The 20,774-nt window shown below is 39.4% G+C and overlaps 1 long non-coding RNA gene across 1 annotated transcript; it reads right to left on the bottom strand.

Annotated features, from left to right (window-relative positions):
* Positions 1–333: 333 nt before the first annotated feature.
* Positions 334–5,621, bottom strand: LOC139694431 (uncharacterized). Its single transcript, XR_011702136.1, has 3 exons — positions 5,443–5,621; positions 3,253–3,374; positions 334–1,363 (listed from the first exon to the last, which is right to left on the bottom strand). It is a non-coding gene; the product is annotated as an uncharacterized lncRNA (long non-coding RNA).
* Between the last annotated feature and the right edge of the window lie 15,153 nt (positions 5,622–20,774).

Raw genomic sequence — 20,774 nt, 5'->3', positions numbered from 1 at the left:
ATCACTTCACTCCGCCCCCCCCTCCTCTTCCTGGCCGTCTCGCCACGCGTCGGGCTCGTCACTTTCCCCTGGGCCCGGCGAGATCGCGGCGACGGCTCGGACGGCCGACGGAGCGATAAGATGGGACACCTCGGTGTGTGTTCGGGGCATGGCCAGGGTAAAAAATGGGGGGAAGGGTAACCTCGCCTCATATTCTCGATGTCCTCACACCCCCACGACACCCCTCAGCAGCCTTTCGTAACCAAACGACCCCCACTCGCACACGAGCATTCCCCACCGATCAACCTTTTTTCCAACCCTCGCCACCCCAATCCTATCGTCACCCTCGTACCCTCCTCACCTGCCACCCCCTGCCCACCCCCGCGAAGAAGTACATTTTGATCCAAGTACATCACGACCACCCCTAAGGCGAGATATGGAAGGGAAGCACGCCCGTCACACAGCACCCCATCATCCCCCACTCTCTCTCCCCCGCGTTTTCTTTCCTCTCCATCTCTCTCCAGGGGAGCGGGCCCCTGTGAAATTTGAATCGGGCACGGTAGCGTTACATACTTTTTTCTCTCCTCAATGAAGAGAGCAATACATTCCCTCTCCGGCTCTCGATCCCCCTCTCAGGTTCTCGACCGGTCGACAGCCAATGCAAAAGGGTTGGCGCTTACCTGTGACCTGTTTACTTAAGGCACACGGTATATATCACTCATTCTTTTACGCGTTTCGAAGAATTCCCTCTGCGTATTGTCCACCAACGCCACCTCCACTCCTCCCCTTCCCTCCACCAGAGTCCTCCACTCCCTCCTCTTCCTCCTCCTCTTCTTCCTCCACCACCTCTTCATCCCTCTTCATCTTCTCCCCCGGGGCACCGGTTCCAGGAGGTCACTCATGCAATCCGTCCGCCGCCAAAGGTGAACCCCGTTCTTTCTCTCTCTCCTTTCTTCTTAATTCTTCTTTATTTCACTCCTCAGGCTCTCCTCCTTCCGCTCATCTTCCCGACACCCCTCTCCCAGGGAAATATCCTCGGTTATCCCTTCCCTCCTTTGATACTCCCCCACCCCGATACGCTGCCCCCCCTCTCTCTCTCTTTCTCCCCTTGGTTCCACGTAAATTCCCCTTGCTTCCTTCCTCTTCCTTTCGCTCTCTTTCTTCCTCCGCCCCGTCACGCGCTTCGATATTCGCTCTGTTCACCACTTCCCTCGCACCAACGCCTCCTCCTACTCCTCCTCCGCCCACCCACCCTAGTGCTGTTCGTAGCGCGCTCTTCGCCTTCTTTTGCAAACTTCCACAATTATGAAGATGGCCGCTAACACGGCTATTAGGAGTATTACGCCGAACACGATGCCGGTTATCTGGCCCGCTGTCAGTACCCCTGGAAATTCATAACGGTATGAGAGCGTGCATTTTGCTTTTTTGTACAAGTCAATAAATATTTGGTCGCCCATCGGCTGGGATCCCGTCATGTGATTTCACTTGAGGGGGCTAAGGGCGTCCCTACAACAATAATCCAGTGCTCTTTTCATTATATTTCTCTATTTACTGTTAATCAGTATATTGCGAAATTATCACAAAACATTTGGGCAAAAGTGAAAGAGAGCGGATAATGAATCTTTAAATTGATATTTGCTTAAATATTGGAACAATTGCTAGCATGCACATTTTAAATACATGTTTATTTGCATATTTAAGTAATAATCCGTTTTGGTTTTCTTAAAAGTTTCATGAAAATTCATAATATTCTCCAACCATAAATCACTAAAATCAACATTTGATTTAAGTTATGACATATATCACTCCAAAATAACATCATAAATATTTCATCAGTTCACAAAAGAATTCAAACGCCAGTCCCTTACCAAAGTTAGTTTAAGATAATACAAATTATTGTAAATATATATATAATAATATTTCATAATATAAAGAGAGTAAAAGCCCAAGTATGTTCATAAATCATGTCACATTTCATAGCAACCTGCAATGCCCTAAAAGAATCGGTTTTTTCCTATCTAATGTCATTAAATACCTCACAAAAAATTGAAGATAAATTAAAAATGACAATGGAATTCACATGATAAATTAATTTATAGTTACTAGGAATTAAACCATTTCAGAACTTTCAACAAAAAATTTAACTTGCAGCAAGTAATACATAAAACGTTTTTTCGACATCAGGGTGTCCAATGAACTGAAATAAAACTTATGTTTCCGTTGAGGTTAGACAAATATATAGGTCGTATCTAATCTACAATTACAGCGCAATGCACTGCAATAACGTTTTGACAGGTATAATAAAAGTATCTGAATAAGTTCTCTACTAATCTTTAATTGTATTTGAATCACATAAAATTACAAATTTGAATACATCATTTTTGAACCGCAACGAGGAAAGATAATTATTACGCCAAAACTACCATTTGAGGTGGAGTGACTGTAGAAATCAATCAAGCCTATACAAAGCGTGCTCCAATAATCACGCATTGAAATGGAAAATACAAACGTCAAGCTTTACAGTAATCGATAAATATTAATCCATTAGAAATTTTCTTGCTAACTGATGCGACCGCCGCCGTTCTCGCGTTGGAGCGCGGCTAAATTCTACATCAATATTTTCAATACGCACTTTCATTGCGTCCACCTTTCAATTGTGACATAATTTATGAGCAAACCCTTCAAAATGTATAAATATATTTACTTAAAATTTGTGCAATCTAGTGAATTTCTCTAAAGCAGATTTAAATTTTAAAAGGTTAGTTAACTATAACTATGATTACAACTATGAGATTAAAGTTAGCGACAACTGGTGTGCACAAGGCTAAAGTTAAGTGGAAATTATTTTTATATTAAACAAAGCAAATATAGGGTTATATTCAGGTAAATATCTTTAACTACGAGATTAGTAAAAATTATCTCCTACACTAGGGTTACCTCTACAGGAAGCAATCAATGTATTAGGAATTATTTAATGAACAATTATATGTATATTACTATATTTAATTTAAAAAAAGGAACCTCCTACTCGAATGGTGCGATATAAATTCACTTAAGCTATATGAAAAGGTTTTATAATAATAGAAGTTTTGAAGTTCGAGAGGTCTGTTACTAGCTAGACTAATGCTATTGAAGCTACAAAGTTTTGTAAACGTTAACTCTACCGACTAAAGCTTACTTTAAAGTCGAAGAATTCACTCGTAAATATTTATTTATGGTAGTTAAACGTGCCTACATCTAATAAACTATGGCTTTGAATGAAAATTGACTCACATTTCTTCGTTAAATTAACATTTACACATATCCCTTACACAGCCAGCGATGCCGAAGATTTCTGACAAAACTCATAATTTATGCAGGGGAAAGAACCATCAGATCTTGGTATCAGCTGTCACCTAATGCAATGTCAAGAGTTTATTAGGATATGGAGATAAAAATCTTTCCAGACCAGGCTTAAGTTAAACAAAAATGATGCACTATGACATTTGAAAGGGGAAATGAATGATTATTCCAGACATTTAATAGTCTTTGATGGATTTTTATGATTTATCATTTTTAGAAAACAGGTTTATGAAAGAGACACCTTTAAACGTTTTACATTTACGCCGCGGTTGATTTCTATGTTTATTTTAGTTACTTCAGAAATTTTACGTGAATAGGTCACAATCCAAGTCTAGAGCTCGTTTTTAAATTTATAATTTCACTACCGTTTAAATTTTGCATGACGACCTCAAGGCATCATCAATAGATTCGCGTATCAGTCGCTCGGAATCGCCAGTTAGCGCTACACCCTAAACTTCTCTCGTCCGCCTGAAGCGTACTCAACGTTTTGAAAATCTCATGTTTAATACGTGGAAGATATTAGTTTGACGATTTACATCGCTCATTTAAGCATCGCGAGTTTGAAAAGCACTCGTTCAGGCGGTTTTAACCTCCGCCATCAAAGCGATCCGTCCCCTCTTTCGAGTATTAATTTGGAATGGACTCCCGAGTGGAGAGTTACCAAACCAGCAGTTTAACGATCCCGAATCACAAGGTCCCGTTATTTTTAAGCCGACGGTTAAAAAACCCTCGCGCACGCGGATTCATCATGAATTCATCGTTTTTAAGTCGAAAAAAAATCCTTCCACATTGTGGCGTGAATGACACCAACAAGAAACAAGCAACAAACCCCAGAGTCATCATCGTGCGTGAAGAAGGCAGTTTTGAAGACAAGAGAGATGATTTGGAGAAGAGAGTGAAAAAACAAAAAAAAACGTGAGACGATGAAATAAAATTTACGTTTTACAAAAAAAAAACAAAGAAATATATTTACGTGTCGAAAGTGCAAACAAGAGTAAAAAAAACGTGGCGAATTCAAAAAATAAAATCAGCAAACCGCAACGCAAATACCCAAGTGGTGTCCAAATTTCCTTGTTTCCTTTGATCGAGGCAGGTGTACAAACACTTTAGCGAGAAGGGATTTAGATTAGCAAGGAGAGAGAGAGAGAGAGAGAGAAGGAGGAGGATACATGAGATGGGAGATAAAAAGTATATGAGTAAACGATGCACGAATGGGATGTGACCGGACGGGTGGGGTTTGAGGGAGGGAGAAGAGTTGGAGAGAAAAAGAAGGGTTGAAGGGCAATACGGGGAGCTTTCACACGCCCCGGGTAAACATTAACAGGTAAACGTGCTTTCGCGGCCGCTCCCGGACCCACCGGACATTGAATGTGAGATTAAAAAAAGAAAGAAAAAAATGTTAACCCGGACGAAGCCACACGTGCACAAACACACACACACACAAGCAGTCCCCGGAAAGAGTCGGACGACCGACAAGGGACTGATTCGCGGCCAACACACGTCGCCTGAGACGACCGTCCGGAAGCAGCTCAAGGGGGAGATAGAGAGATAGAGAGGTGGAGAGAGAGAGAGAGAGAGAAAGCAGAAAAACACACCCGAGGAAAGCAACAACGTCTCTCCGGGTACCTCGCTGGGTGGAGAGCGGGCGGGAGGAGAGCGGGCATGGGGAGAGGAGATAGACGGGCAAATGAGCGGTATGTGCGGCCGAGGGAATTGAAAGGGAATCAACCCCCCCTTGATCCAGGGATTACGACGTGCAGGCCCCGGGGAGGAGAGGGAGGGATGGAGGTAGAGAAGGAGTACGTGAACCGGGACCTCCCGGGAGGTGTAAATTAATATATATTTATTTTTTTTCGTCTTTTTCACCCTCCTGCCTCTCCCCGACTCCCCGGGCAAAGGGCGAGATGCCAAAGTACCTTCTCGCCCCCCACCGCGAGGGAGAGAGAGCGGCCTTAACGTGGGGTATCCCGTGAATGTCGCGTGGATGGTTTCGGCATGTATGTATACATATATGTATATTAACGCATATATGTATAAATACATATGTATGAATGGATGCAGAGAGAGAGAGAGAGAGATGGGTAAGGTTTCAATGCGTACGAAAAAGGAGAAAAAGTTTACCTTGTTTCCCGTTTCCCTTGAGGGGCTTGACGGCTTTGTTCGTTAATGTTAGCTTTGATTCGCCTTTACTTGAATCGTTCCCCATTTCCTATTGATTTGTCTCACCGCACGCTCGCTCACTCGCTCGCTTGCTCGCTCCACCCAGTCCTTTCCCTTGTATCCCGCACGACGCTGCCACACAAGACTCGATCCAAGAATAATGCGCTGGATCGATGGTGGGTGTCACCTGCGTCAAGGAGGAGCATGCGCAGTGGAGCGACCCTGGAGAAGAGCCGTCCCCCCTCCCTACCTCCCCTCCATCTCCCTCCCTCCCACACACACAAACACCCCCACCCCTCCATCGGGACGTGGGGTTTGGGTGGGAGGGTTGGGGAGAATGATATCCTCTCCTCGAGAGGGGCAAGAGTTTCGTTCGAGAGGGTGAGTGTGTGTGGGTGGCGGGATGGTTGGTGGTGGGGTTTTGAGAATGGGGGGGAGTGGATAAAAGAGGGAGGGATTGAGGGAAGGGAGATGAAGAAACTGAAAAACTGTAACTGACTTTATCGGTCCGATGGACAATGAGTCCCATGGGCACAAGTACACAATATGTTGCCGAGTCGTTTTACCGTTGCGTGACACAACAATTATACACACGGGTTGTATTACAATGGTGGACCACAAAGGTTATGAATGAATTCAGAAATTTATTTTAGCACATCTTTCCTTACCGCGAAATGTTTTCTTCCAATTCAAATAGATTTAACAAGAAATTATCTTGCAAATATTTGAACACACTTGCCTTAAACTGATTTAGGATCCCTCTCCTTTCCTGGCCCACAGAGAGGAGTGTGGGAGAATAAAGAGGTGGTAGGAAGGGAACTCCCGCGAGAAAAGAATTGAGAGGGAGATTCTTAACTCTTTCATTCTCCTCCTTGCGCGAAAATATTGGTGGTCCGAGAGGGGAAGAGGGGTTCGTCGAAAAAAATCAAACGAAAAATATTTCCCACGTATATTTCTAAACTTTTCGCTCTGGGTTGCGGGACGGTTGTATCCGGATCGTTTCGTTTCTGTTTCTCACTCCGTTGTTTTTTTCGGAATCCGTGAGAGAGGAAGTGTGTGTGGACTCTTGGTGTGGGGAAGGAAGATTTGGCAGTGCTAAGGTTAGTGGAGAAGGACCCCTGAAGTCGGTGCGCGAGCCTCCGCGGATCGGCAAGGATTTGAGTCGCGTTCGGAGCGGGATTGGTTTTAACGAATCCGACGGACTTTCCCTTCGTGACCTTGCCGAAATATTTTTCTCCTATTGTCTTTTTTATTATTATTATTTTTGGTTGGGACCGCCCGCCAAGGCGATAGCCGATTCAGTGCTTTCTACGTGATCACGCGACCGCGCCGGGCTTTTCCGGACCGAAAATGGACGTCGTCGTTCCTCCGCAGAGATCCAAAAATTCCCGCCATTCTACCACAAGAATGGGATAAATTCGTCGCATCCCAATGGATAATTCTGGCAGTCTGTACATTAGAGGTAGCTTCGGGAAGCTATCTGATATGACTATAACAGAGCAACCACGACGTGAAAGAGTGGAATCCACAAGGACCTCCCCACAAGACATAAATATATTTGTTGTTTAGCAAAGTTTCTTTCTTCATCACCCCGTCATTTACATTCCGTCGGGAATAACTATTCCCCCTCTTTCACTTCCCCACGCACCCAAAACTCTCCCTAACGTCCCAATTCTCAAATAATCCTTCATCCATTTTCTTTAAAAAAAATCAAACTATTCTACTAGAAATATTGTTAATGGTACGATGCGAACCACCACCAAGTACCTATTTGTGATCCCGTGGAACGAGTCGCACTACCAAAAAGTATTTTACATGAAATCTATATTTTTTCAATGAAAATTCCAAACTTCAACCAAGTGAATTCAGAAGTAGTTGAGTTTAATCCTTTATCCACTTTTCCTCTCTTCTCCAAAGTTCTCCTGGAAACTTTCCTCCTTTCCCTGAGCATATCTAACCCTTCTTAGTCTGTCTCGGTTTATTCGCTCCATTCTTCTCGTTACCCGAATCTCGAAAGCCTCGCCCCTTTTACTTAAAGAGAAAGTGTTGGAACTTAACAGGGATAGAGTTCATAATACGTAGGAATAAGTGGCAGGTACACCTGAATTGATCGACGAACAACAGTGGCGTGAGGTCGCGAAGCTTCGATGCAATAAACAAAAGAGCATCACCAATCTCGACGGATACATTTAAAAATGAAAATTACACAAGGTAAATTTAGCTTTTGCTTGAATATATATATATATATATATATATATATATATATATATATATATATATATAAACACATCGCTTTACCCCCTAGACTACCGCGACCCACATACATACATATATATATATATATATATATATGCCTCCCATTCTCCCCTTCCCCTAGCCCCCTTCCCTTTCTCACGCACCCCTCTCCTATTCCAGCAGTCATTACTTCTACTTCTTTCGATAAAGACGGAGTTGAATTCCGTCGAAATGATCAAGAAATTAGGTGTGAGTGATATTTTTATGTGTTCTAGTATTGTTTGTTGCTGTCAAAGCTTAATATATATATATACACGCGCGTGAAAGGAAAAATCAGAAAACTATTTATCAATAGTGATTAGAGATATATTTTGCTTGATTAGCTAAATTAATCTGTTTTATAATTTTGATTTTGCTTAATATTGAGGATATATTATTTTAAATGCTGTCGTAACCCAGCTTCTTGCTACCCTCAGCTCCCATTAGGTTTTAAAGTGTTTTTTGTAACCTAACTTAGCCGTATAAATGTGCATGTATATTTCGGAAATAAAAAAACTGAGTACGTTACTAATCTATTCTCTGATTGAGTTTGCGTAGCTGTAAACTTATTTTATGTGAAAAGGAATGTTTTCAATTAAGTTTTACTACGCGATTATATCGTATAAAAAAACGTCCTCCGTAACTCTACCATGGTGACTTGCCAACTGGAATATTATAATGGCAAGATTTACTGCATGCCGGATTGATGGGGGTTGCAGTCGCAAGAAGTAGAAACTTATAGCAATTCTAATGATTAATGAGCCAATGGGGTTACTGTCATTTTTCCTATTTCATTCGTACCAAGATTTTCGTGTCCACAACGTTGGTACGACATCATTTTTTTAGTTATTTATCCGTGTACAAATCCGAGCAAATGGAGCTCGTCCAACGGCATACTTTTTCACCGGGTATACGTGCACATTTAATTTGCAATAAAACAGGACTCTGGTCTTTGGTATTTCTGCGAGATGATTTCAGTATCTCTCCATTTCGGATTGGCATAACTCTGCAACTCGAGTCTGTTTTATGGGAAATAATTTCTCTCAGTACGCAAATATTTTGAATAACCCTCATGGTTACAGGCTTCACTTCGCTGTAATGCACAGCATCGGAAGTAATCGTGTACTTGAGCGCGGAATTAATAATTAACTGGAAAAGTGCGTTTTCCTTCCTTCTTTATGTGAATGGGAAAATCTTTTCTTTGAGTGTCATCAAACATTATGACAAATAAACAGTAGAGAATAGTTGGGGGAAGGGAATCTCTCCAGTCACGAATGGTGTGTCGAAACCGTGCATGAGATTAAAAAGGTTTAATTGAAAATCTCTATTTGTAAATCACATTTACAGAAGTTTCCAAGGCACCATAGAGCATAATCCCTACTCCAATCTTCGCTATTTTATTTCTCCCAATGGTCAAAACATATAAATGGAGTAATATAAAATGGAATTGAGATTTTTCTTCCAACAATTGGAAATTTTCAGTTGAAGTGTGAAGATTTTTTAAATTTAATTTCAAATGTGAGCTTTACATTCCACGTATTTCCTTTAATTCCGATAATATTCACGCGGTAGAGTAATTCAGAGATTATTTAAAGAATTTCGTCGGAGTCAATCACCCAATTAGCGACTTCGAACATTATATATATCCTGAATCTTTGCTAAGGGTAAAGGTCTGCATTCTAACTTCCGGTGTCTAAATACTTAGTTAGCATACCGGCAGGCCAATCCACGAAGTTAACATTTTGGAAGTGGAACACTCTGAGAAGTTTAACGGGCCAATGCCAAGGGCTTTATTGGTTTTTTCGTTGATTCGTGGGATAGTGGGCACCATCTCTTGGGCCGGATCTGAACCGAGGGCCTATTGAATTCGTTTGCCGGATTATTTTTATATAAGGAAGACTCACCTAGAGGAAATAACTGGTAAATAGCATTGTTTTTTAATAATTTGTGAAACACCGCGCTTCGAAAAAAATCCCTTCGCAGAAAAAGATTTTAATCCCATGATTTACAACGCATTTATTTTATGGATTATCATTTGCATTGGTATTGCCTCCCATTATTTCTTTATATCCTAAATAAATCTGATTATTGTAAAATATATATGTACACGGCATTAATGGCTAAATATATGACTCGTATTTCCGAAATGGTGAATACAAAATAAATTTTCAGAGATTAGACAGCAGGTACACTAGAAAAGCAATATTTTCACGCCAGTAAAAAAAACTCAAAGAGACCAGTATTTTAATTAAACTAAATAACTAGTCAATAGCTTAAAATTGATAGTCAATTCTATATAAATTCCCTAAATAATAAAAAAATATTATTCCATAATTTGAAAAATATTTAATCCCATTGATATGCCTTACATGATTGAAAGTAGCGCCTTTTCAAAGGGGTGAAAAATAAATAATTTCGATTAAAAAACAAAAAATCATTCCAATAAGTTTTGAAAGTATATTTTTTATTCAAAATTTAAATTTCTTCGTTCATTAAATATAAAATTTCAAATGGCCCTAAATAATAGAAATGGAGTAATAATACAGGTAAAATCTATTTTGCTGTTAAATGAAGATAGATGGATGTTCATGATAAGAAAAAGTTGCCCAATAATAACAATAATCGCCTATTGTGTGGTACTTGTATCTGTGCGTAGACATAGATGAAAATCGCATGTAGATTGCCCAATCGTCAAAACTGCCAACGCCGATGTATACATGCAAGCAGGAATAATTACTTATTGTTTCTCTGCATTTTGTCTGGATTTTTAGCTGTTCTTGTATTCGTAGGGTGAACTAAATGTAGATTACCGTAATAAACGTAACTTAATTTGTTGTTGTAAAGACTGTAGCATTGAATATATCAAAATATCTCATGTCATGCATTCCACTTCGAATAGTCTCTAGCGAACGCAGTACACACTCCTTAAACTAAAATAATGACTGAGTGCTACGACGTAAATACAAATCCATTCACTTTCACAGTGACTGGAAACCACAGTCCTCTCTCAAGATTATTTATGTCAAGAGGACCTTTATTTAAGTTCCCTTTATACTCCTAGCGCACTCACCAAATGATGTTTTTCCTCACAGAGCATGATCAAGAGTGGTCCGGTCTCCGGTGCGTAATAATAACATCCGGATAGGTGCTGTTTTTTAAATAATGCTATCTTAAATTTCAAGCCTGAATTAAACATTTATGTCATGAATAAATCCCCACATACGTAACGCATGTATGGCAATATAAAAAAACTAAACATAATATTCTCCAATTTTAAGTGCAAAATAAACAAATAGTGCATTTCTACTGGGGGAATTAATGTATTTCACTCTTATATGCCCCGTAATAGCAGAAAGAATTTGTTTGCGCCTTGAACGTAATGTCACAAAATGGAAAAATATAAATATATGCAAAAATATGAACTTATTTATTTATTTATATTAAATATGTTACTTCGTAGTAATTTTTCATAGAATATTGACTTCTAGACATTTACTGATACTGCTGTTTAACTGTTGAAGAGGAGTGGTCAGTCGTCCAAAAAATCTTCAAAAGTTCTACTCTTATTGTTGATAACGAGAGAATCCTTTTACCCTCAATTTACCCTGAGTATTTTTTATTATTGAAGTAAAGAACTCGATTTTCGCTCTTTTAAAGAATTTAAGTGATGCGCTGGCAGAAGATGCTGGAAGCATTTGAGTAGTGACGCAAAAAGATTGGACCAATGATTCTCTCGCCGTTAAGAAATACGAGCTTCGATGAGAGGTTTTTGAGGCCGCAAAATAAACTGTTGAGTGAGCGGGGGTAGTCATGATTTACTGCCCAACAGCAGTTGCCAAGAAAGAGGGGATTTAAGCGGTGAAAGAGACTTTAGGCATGGAGGGGGGAGGGAAGTATGAGAGAATTGTATTTCAAATTAATTACTCTCTTCCCCGAAGCGGATGTGCCGCAATGTTTTCTCCAGCCATTTCATCCATTAATTTCAATTCCCACCGTCATAATGCGAAAAGAATGCATGCATTCGATTGTAATTCCTGCGGAGCGACCATCCGCCGGAGGCTACACAATTACCTCGAGAGGAATAGAAGGAAATTTTGAACGAACGGCCAAATGGAAAAAAAATTGACGGGAGATGAGCTTCAAAAGCAGAAAAATAAAAAGGAGTTTGATTATTTTCCGCCTGCTCATGGTCCAAGCACCGGGACTTTACCAAATTGAATTTGATCCAGGATATTAGCCATTCGTGGAAAGAAAAAAAAATTCGGATCTCTGTTAACGCTGAATGTGGGGTCTAAGGCGGATGCGAGAAAGCAAATGCGAGCAGTTTTTCGAAGCCTAGCTTTATTAAAATTTCTCCTCGATAAGGGAATCTCGATCACTTTGTTTCATTCTGAGAGGGGTCGTTCGCAAAAATGAACAATCTAAGGGTATTGCCTAAAATGCAAATCCCATATGGAATTTAAAATCAATGCCTTGTTCTTGATATGCCATTTGATGGCCAGCCTTTGAATTTCGCTGCTACTTTCTTCTTTATTTTCAAGCAGTCAATGCAACACCTTAGTTAATGCATTCCCTCATTAATAAAAATTCTGCCATAATCAGTTGCCGATCTCGACGAATGTCAGGATAAAACAGAGTTAGATGGGGACTAGATTTGATTATCGTGCTATATTTTTTCCACGAATGGAATTTAATTTGTCAATCCGATTTAATCTCTGATAAACTGCTACGCGATAAAAGTGCGAAAATTACATAGACACGGACTACGGGTGCACGTTTTCTTGTACAGATGTAAAATAAGTGATAGAATCTAAACTAGAATCAAACCCTAAAAAAAGTCGTTTTGGCTAGTATGAATGTTAAATACATGTTCAATTAAAAATGTTTAATTTAATATGAAAATTTTTATTTTTAGAAAGCTAAATTTAAAAATCTAAGATACGCATATTCTCGTAGCACGTTTTCGCACACTATTTGCGAAAAAATAATTATTATTGCAAAAAATAAAACTAATAGACAAAAAAAGTTATCATATTTTGATCGCATTACCCATGGCTCATGATCAGTTACAAAATATTACACATTCTCGAGGGATGAAACACAAAAAGTAAAATAAGAGTATATTTCCTCGGAATATTGGCAGAATAAAATTAGCTTTTATGTTGCTAAACCACTCAATCAAAAAAGTGTTAAAAAGGGGAACATTACAAGAACTGTTGTTTTATCAGATAAAATATTGCTTATTTCTTGATTAATCTTTTAATACTACCTTGATCAAAACGTTCCCGGAATAACCACCGTGTGGCGCTCCCATCGTTCCGATTTGAGTTCTGTTTTTTTTGTTAAATTGGTACATCTGTTGTTGATATTTCCTTTAAATCTTAGGGTCATAACTTGACATTTGCAAAAGTTACGTAGCCAAGAGTACATCTATCTCTGTGTGTGTTGGCGATTTTTTACAATTGCAGAAATGGATTTAAATTTGCAACAACGAACTTGTATTAAATTTTGCGTAAAAAACGGATTTAGTGGCGCACGGACGTTGGAAATGTTGGAAAAGTGTTTCGGCAACGATTCTCTAAAAAAAACGGTCGTTTACCAGTGGCACGAGCGGTTCAGAAGTGGTCGTGAGTCAATCGAAGATGATGAACGCAGTGGCAGACCATCGACATCGAAAGTCGGTGAAAAAATTGATAAAGTAAAAGAAATGTTGGCCAATAACCGCAAATTAACCATCAGAGAAATAGCGGAGGACTTGAACATTGCCTATGGATCCGCCCAAGACATTGTGGTTAATGATTTGGGTTTCCGTCGTGTAGCAGCAAAAGACCTCAATTTCATGCAAAAAAGAGACCGTGTTGACGTCGCAAAAGACATGATTTGCGAGGCTGAATCCGATCCCACATTCATCAAAAGGATCATTACTGGAGACGAGACGTGGGTTTATGAGTACGACACGCAATCCAGACATCAGGCAAGTGAATGGCGTTCACCAAATGAGCCGAGACCAAAAAAACCACGTCGTTTTCAGTCAAAAAAGAAGGCAATGCTGACGGTTTTCATGGATTACAACGGTGTAGTGCATCATGAATTTTTGCCAGAAGGCCAGACAGTAAACAAAGAGTATTATTTGGGCGTTATGAGACGTTTGCGTGAAGCAATTCGCCGAAAGAGACCAGAAATGTGGGCAGAAAACTCGTGGATTTTGCACCATGATAACGCACCGTCGCACAGTGCTATCATTATTCGTAATTTTTTGACGAAAAATGCAACAAATACCCTCCAACAGCCACCGAATTCACCTGATTTGGCTCCCTGTGACTTCTTTCTGTTCAATCGAGTTAAAAAACCATTACGGGGAACGCGTTTTAGCAGCCGAGAGGAAGTAATGGAAAAATCGCAGGAAGCACTGATGGACATACCGAAAACCGAATATAAAAAATGTTTCGAGGATTGGATCAAGCGCTGGCATAAGTGTGTTGCAGTCGATGGGGATTACTTTGAAGGGGACAATATAGATTTAGATGAATAAACTTGTATTTTTAATTTTCTGAATGAATTCCGGGAAATTTTTGATCAAGGTAGTATAGCGTGTGGTAGCGTTTTATATTAGTTTATAGTACTCTATACGGTGATTTTTATGACTTATTTGACGCCTACGAGTCCATAATGAATTCGGTAACGTTTTATGAGAAGCATGGGCTAGGTGCATTTTTGTTGAGGATCCTGGAGAAATAACATGGACTTTTTCTCATATTAAAAATAAAACAGTGACTCACATAGGTTTACTCAACTTATATGAATCACAGCAGCTGATAAAAATGTAACTCGAGAAGCAATCCTATGATGCACAGATATTTTTCGTGTCAACTCACGAGAAAGTGATTATAACGCTGACTCTTTTCAGAGAGAATGGACACCATAGATATGGTTTTACTGAAACCTCACAGATAACGAGAAAGGATTCGAGTGTTGCTTACAAGCTTTGTTACGCTATTCCTAATCACGCCAGTTCTTTTCTCTTCCTCCTTTTCTCATCTCGGCTGTTATTTCCAAGATAGTATTCCTTAAGATCACTTCCTCTTTAAGAGTTCCTCCAAAACATTTCTTCTTGCAGCTTGCCCGGCGAAGACAGGGAAAGGGGTCGGATGATGGTCAGACGCGTATATTGCTTCACCTATATCATTGTGGGGTCTAACCTTATTTCAGGACGGGTTATATTGAAGAAAGCCCGAAAATGAGTAGGCCGTATATTCCATGATTTACGCCGAGGGAACCGCCGCAAAGGTACTGCAGGGTATAGGATTTATCGAGTAATCTCCTCCGTGACTTTTACTATGAAACATAATGAAACCATATGAATGGCGATGTAAATAAGTGTAGAATTTACCGATGTCTTGGCAATTTATATTTAATATTCTTTATTGCGAGCATATTTTCTTTACATTTATCTATCTCTCCTCCTTAAGTTTTATTTCAAGATTATTCATACCAAGGACTAAAATTTCTTTCCCGTTTGATGTAAAATGGCATGGAATCATTTTGCACTTATTTAGTGGGACAGCTTCTAAGATAACGAATATTGTCAAAGAGTTTCAAATGCTCTGAATTTATAATTATGCTAAGTTTCAGATGGAATTTTTGAACGACTTTTAATTCCGCCGGTAAAATTTAATTCCAAGGTAAAATTAGGAGAATCGAGTTTTTGTAACTGTCTCCAATAATATGCTTCATGATATTAATTAGTTTATGTTGTCCTTAATGGATTTATCGGAACATCTTTTACTATCCCGACAAGTTATAAAACGCTCCTTTTGGATGGAACATTAGATTTTAAAAAACTTACGAAAATATCGGAAAATCACTTATTGATATTAATATGGGCGTAATCGAAATCTTTCCCGCTTTTTGTCACCATTCATGACTTCGGTCCCACACCTCAAAGCAGGACACCGCAGAGGCAATTATTTTACGTTCGGCTTGTGTTCCGATCATGGGCTTCTATTGTTACCAAGGGATATGATCGAGGCCAATCGTAGCACCGTACATACCGTAGCTTAATTTTAACTTTATCGTACCCCAAAGACCACTCGATCCACAATCCTTCTTCCTTCGCACTGAGTTGTAGCAAATAAACTTAGAACCTGTGGCTACGTGAAATTGGGGCGCTCGCGCTGACCTGACCGCTCGCCTGAGCCCCGTAGATATACTCCACACGCAGCACATAAGTAGTATTCAGGTTGTATCGGCGCGTCGGCAGGCGTTGATTGAATTCGCGAAAGAGAGATGGAAATCCTTTCGAGCGCGCCAAAGGGAGATGGGAAAAGAGAAGATGCGTCTGTTTTTGACAAGAACGTCGCGCATTTTTTTACATCATTCAACTCATTGGTTTACGCCTTTTCATCCACGCATTGCTCTATTCCGGTTTGCGAAGTAATGAGAAGGTACCTGTAAAGTAAAACATGACCCGCATGATGGCTGAAGAATGAATGAAAATATTTCTTTCCTTTCTAACACTTGGAGCCTAAAAGGCCGCTCAATGAAAATATAGAGCTTTATGGCACATTCTAAAATTTTAAGAGAGCAGGAAAAAATTTTAATCACATGTTCAATGCTATATTGCACAATGCCCGAGGTTTTGCTCAGAATGCAAGATGCCTCATGAGTGTTTTCCCCAATTATGATATTTTATGGAGGTTATTAATGGTATTGCCTTATTTAATCTTAAACCAGTGTAATACATCGCATTAGATTGGGATATAGGTTTAATAATTGTTTCATTTAAGAAGAAAAATTTCACATTCTCAATATTGGGTGAGTTTAGAATGGTTTGAGGCGTCACTTTGTGGAAGCGATTCATATCTGAAAAGAAATACTTAGTTATTCCACATATATTTCATTAAACACGACCTGGGGTTCGACTTACAAACCTGATGCTGACTTCGTAAGTCAGCATCAGGGTTGTTGTTTATTGAAAAAATCTATGTCATGTTTATTGAAAAAATGCGTAGAATAACTAAGTATTTCTTTTCGAAATTGGGTAAGTTATCGATTTTAGTGATTTATAAACGTTTTGTCAGTAGTAGCTCCTAGTTGTTAAGAAATTTGTTGAGGCTGTAGTCCACAGATAATATTAAAAATTTATCTTTGAGTATAAGGCGTAGTGAAATATCAATCTGAAAATTCTTCGAACGTAAATTTTGCATTAAAGATTAGGAGGAAGTATGTTCCTCCGTGGTTGGACTCTAAAGGATTCACCAGAATGCACAGAGTTTTCTCTATTCAGTGTCGTTTTAAGCAACGTATCAAGCGGTAAGGGAGAGTGACAACGAACCGCAGGCCGTCACCTCAGCGGTGAGCCGCACGCATCTTATATTCCAAAAATTTTGCATATACTCTTTTGAAACCAGGGAGATATAATTTCCGGGCCAATTACTCTATTGAAAAATTCGTCGTGAAATTCCAACTGATTCTTACTTTTTTCTTATTTATTTGCCATGGGTGAACGATTTCTCGTACAGTCTTTACTTTGTTAGCAAGATATAATATTTTATCCTATATTATCCTTTTATTATTATATGCAATCTTTATTTACCCTTTCAGCCAAGTAGATAATTTTTTAGCACATTAGAAAATCAGTTGGATGTAATAGGGACAAGATTCAAGGTAAAAAACAATTGTTTTGAGATTTTCAAGAAACAGGAAGGCTAACTTTAGCGTTCAAATTAGAGGACAGAAACTACTTAGATTAGGTGTGTCGGTTATCTATCGCGGGAGCGTTTTGGATAAATATGGCTGAAGTAGAAGGGACGATATAAAAATAATTTCGTGAGGCAAAGAAGCTTTCGAGAGTTGGGGAATATTGATGACAGGGATGCTGAGTAAGGATGTTAAGAAATGACTCATTAAAAACTAAATAAAAAATGAAATGTGATCTTGTATGGCACGGAAACTTGGTAGTTGAAGCAAGATGATTGACGTAGATCGGAGGCTTTTGAAATGTGGATGTGGAGAAGGATGGAAAAGGTGAGAAGTTCAGATATGAACACAAACGAGCAAGTGCTAGGCATATGGGGGAAGGAGAGAGGATTGAGGGCAGATATCCGAATGGGGCGGGAAAGATGAATGCGCAGCATTTGAATTGGCAATTGAAAGTTGAAAATTGTGATAGAGAGGAGAACATTAGGAAAGCTAGGAAGGGGTAGGAATTAAAAAGGAATGTTGAACAGAGAAAAGGGAGATATAAATTATTCGGAATTGAAGAACAGTTAAATAAAGGGTGGAGTGTCAGGTAGGCTCTTTCTGGACGGAGCTGGGAGGTGTTCAAATGAGACGTTCAGTCTCTTTTCACCCAAAACCTACGTTAAATGGTAGATTACCACCAATAATAACTTTGTAATCCTCTTGAGTAATACTGTTATTATCAGTGAATAAATATGGAATGGCCTCAAATCGTTAGGCATTACTATTGTAATAAAAATAATTTTAAAACCTCTTTTTAACAGTGCAGTAATTCCATTATGGATTCTGACGGGGTCTTTTTTAGCCAAATATTGAAATCTCGTGAATAATGCCGCATAGATCAACTATAGAAATAATTAACGTGTAATATGTAAAATATTTCGATTATACCTGTTTACACACACTTTTGATTCCTCCTCACCATTTACGACAGTGAATTCAATTCCGCCCATAAAACTTGATTATGATGAAAATTGGAAACTTATAATGTAAAAAATATATAATTTTCACTATAAAAATTTTTATGGTAGTTAAATCAATTCTAATGCCTCTCAAAAACGTGTTGAAAGTACTTACAACCGTGTGAAAACTTCAGAAAATTTAAGCGGATGTGAAAATTTCTGAATGAACCGACTATTTTTAGTCGCTAACCCTCTTTAAACTGAAGGCAAGCCTAGAAAGCATGGAATGGTGGGAGAGTCACCCTTGCTTAGTTAAGGTGCTAGAATGTGTAATACAGCCTGCCGAGATACCATCCATTAGAAAAACATCTACCTTCGCCGATGGGATGTTAGCAAATGTTTGGAATATATCAGTATTCAAAGGGTTTGATGAAGGTAGTTACCCTTTTACCGTGAATGTACACATCATTTTTTTTCTTTGAAGCCTGCATTTTTATTCAGCATGTCCCTTGATTCCCTTACAAATGCCCTTTCAAGTTTTTTTTAACCCCACAGCCTCACGTTTGCGGATGAGGGAGCCTCCATCTTCTTTAAAAATTCCATTCAGAGCTTTTGCTTTTTCAGTTTGACCAGGTCTCTCACACGGTTTGGTCAAATAAACCAACCTCTCGACCTAATTAATGCGCTCGCTTTTAACAAATGGCATCGTGACTTGTTGCTTGTTTTGTTCATGAATATGTAAATTCTATCTCGCTTTCCTTCCGTGAATTACCGGAGGAACGAGGAGAGCCAGAAAGATTCCTTCGTCTCCCTCTCTTCCCCCCTGCCCCGTAGGCATTCACTTATATAATGCAACTTTTATGGGGGGGGAGGGGGAGAGAGTATGAATAATTCATAAAGATTTTTTTTTAATTCCGCGCTGCTCATTAAGAGATATTTAATGTTTTCTTACACGTCTATTCAAGAAATGAAAGACACCCTTTTCCCCGTCGAGCTTATTCATTCCCGAAAGGTCTCTTAATGGCACGCCGAATTTCATGAAATTGCCCTAAATTCCCCCCCCCCCCCGGTGCCGCTTTAGAGTGCATTGGTGTCGCGGTCTCTTTTCGCTCTTCATGAATTCCACCTTTCAACCTTTCTAATCACATCATACTCGGTCAAAAGGAGGGCACCGAGCGAGAATTCTCGGTCGCTACTATTATGCTCACAAAATGAACCTTTAGTCGACTTCGAATAGTTTTGTGACTTTGGCATTAAATTCATATACCTCATCTATCATCGATTTCTGACATCAAATCACAACTAAAATTCATATTAGTTATCTATGTTGCAAAATTAAATTTATTATATTGGTATTAACTTATTTTTTCTCCACTATCAAACTGAACAAACATTGGCGTGTAATCAATATTTTTCCTCTATTAACATTCGTAAATGGAGTAGTCTGAGCGAAGAGAGCAAACGCTTTAATAGGCTTGTAATTATAAACCATAAAAAAGTAAAGACTTGGAAAGGGTTATGTACGAGGGCTGTCAGGAAAGTAACTCACGCGTGGTCGTGGGTAGTGCTAGAGCCACCATCTTGGTGTCTAAACGTTCCTACACTCATTACCGATCCTGTCTGTTGTGGTAGTGTGCAGAATGGGGTTTTTCTACTTTTCTCATATCGAACTGTTAAAATGTGCGCTGAAATAGAAAAATCCGCGAGGTGTCCGCGAGTATAAGCTATATTATGCAAATATAAGGCGATAATTATTGATACGGGACGTAAAGAGGGTCTATGCAAAAATAAGTAGCAAAAATCCGGGTAAAAAAATGCATTGCAGATCAAATTTCAAAATTACTAAAATTCTTCACAGCCTCTTGGGCGTTATCCAGCTTTCCAAAATGGTTGATTTTTAAGCCCCTTTTAATTTTTGGGAACAAAATGAACTCCGGTGGTGCCACATCGGAGCAGTGGGACTGCTAGGGCAGCGTTGCTATCTTGCATTTGGCCAGGCACTCGGTACGCAACCACGAGGAAGGCAGTGTGGGACGGCGCGTTGTCATGGTGCGGCCTCTAGTTGGCAAAGATCTCTTACATGACGCATTTCAATCTTTCTGTAGCCTTTCGAGGACTTCCACGTAAAACTTACTGCTCAATTTTGGTTCCTGAAGTACAACCGTTGTGTAGATCATGTATTTTGAATATAAAAAGACGATGAGCTTAGTTTTACTTATTTTGAGATAGGCTCTGCATTACATGCAAGGCAACCTGCTGCGGATAAAAATATTGAACGAGTTTGACGAGGAAATAATTCTAACCACACAGTATTCTGAGGCATAATACCACATGAAAAGGCTGGGAAATAAATATCGAACTATCCGATTCAAGAAA

This window comes from Hetaerina americana, unplaced genomic scaffold (genome assembly GCF_022747635.1).
Source record: "Hetaerina americana unplaced genomic scaffold, ioHetAmer1.1.p SCAF_5, whole genome shotgun sequence".
Classification (NCBI taxonomy): Eukaryota; Metazoa; Arthropoda; class Insecta; order Odonata; family Calopterygidae; genus Hetaerina; species Hetaerina americana.
This window is presented reverse-complemented; position numbering and strand designations above follow the sequence as displayed.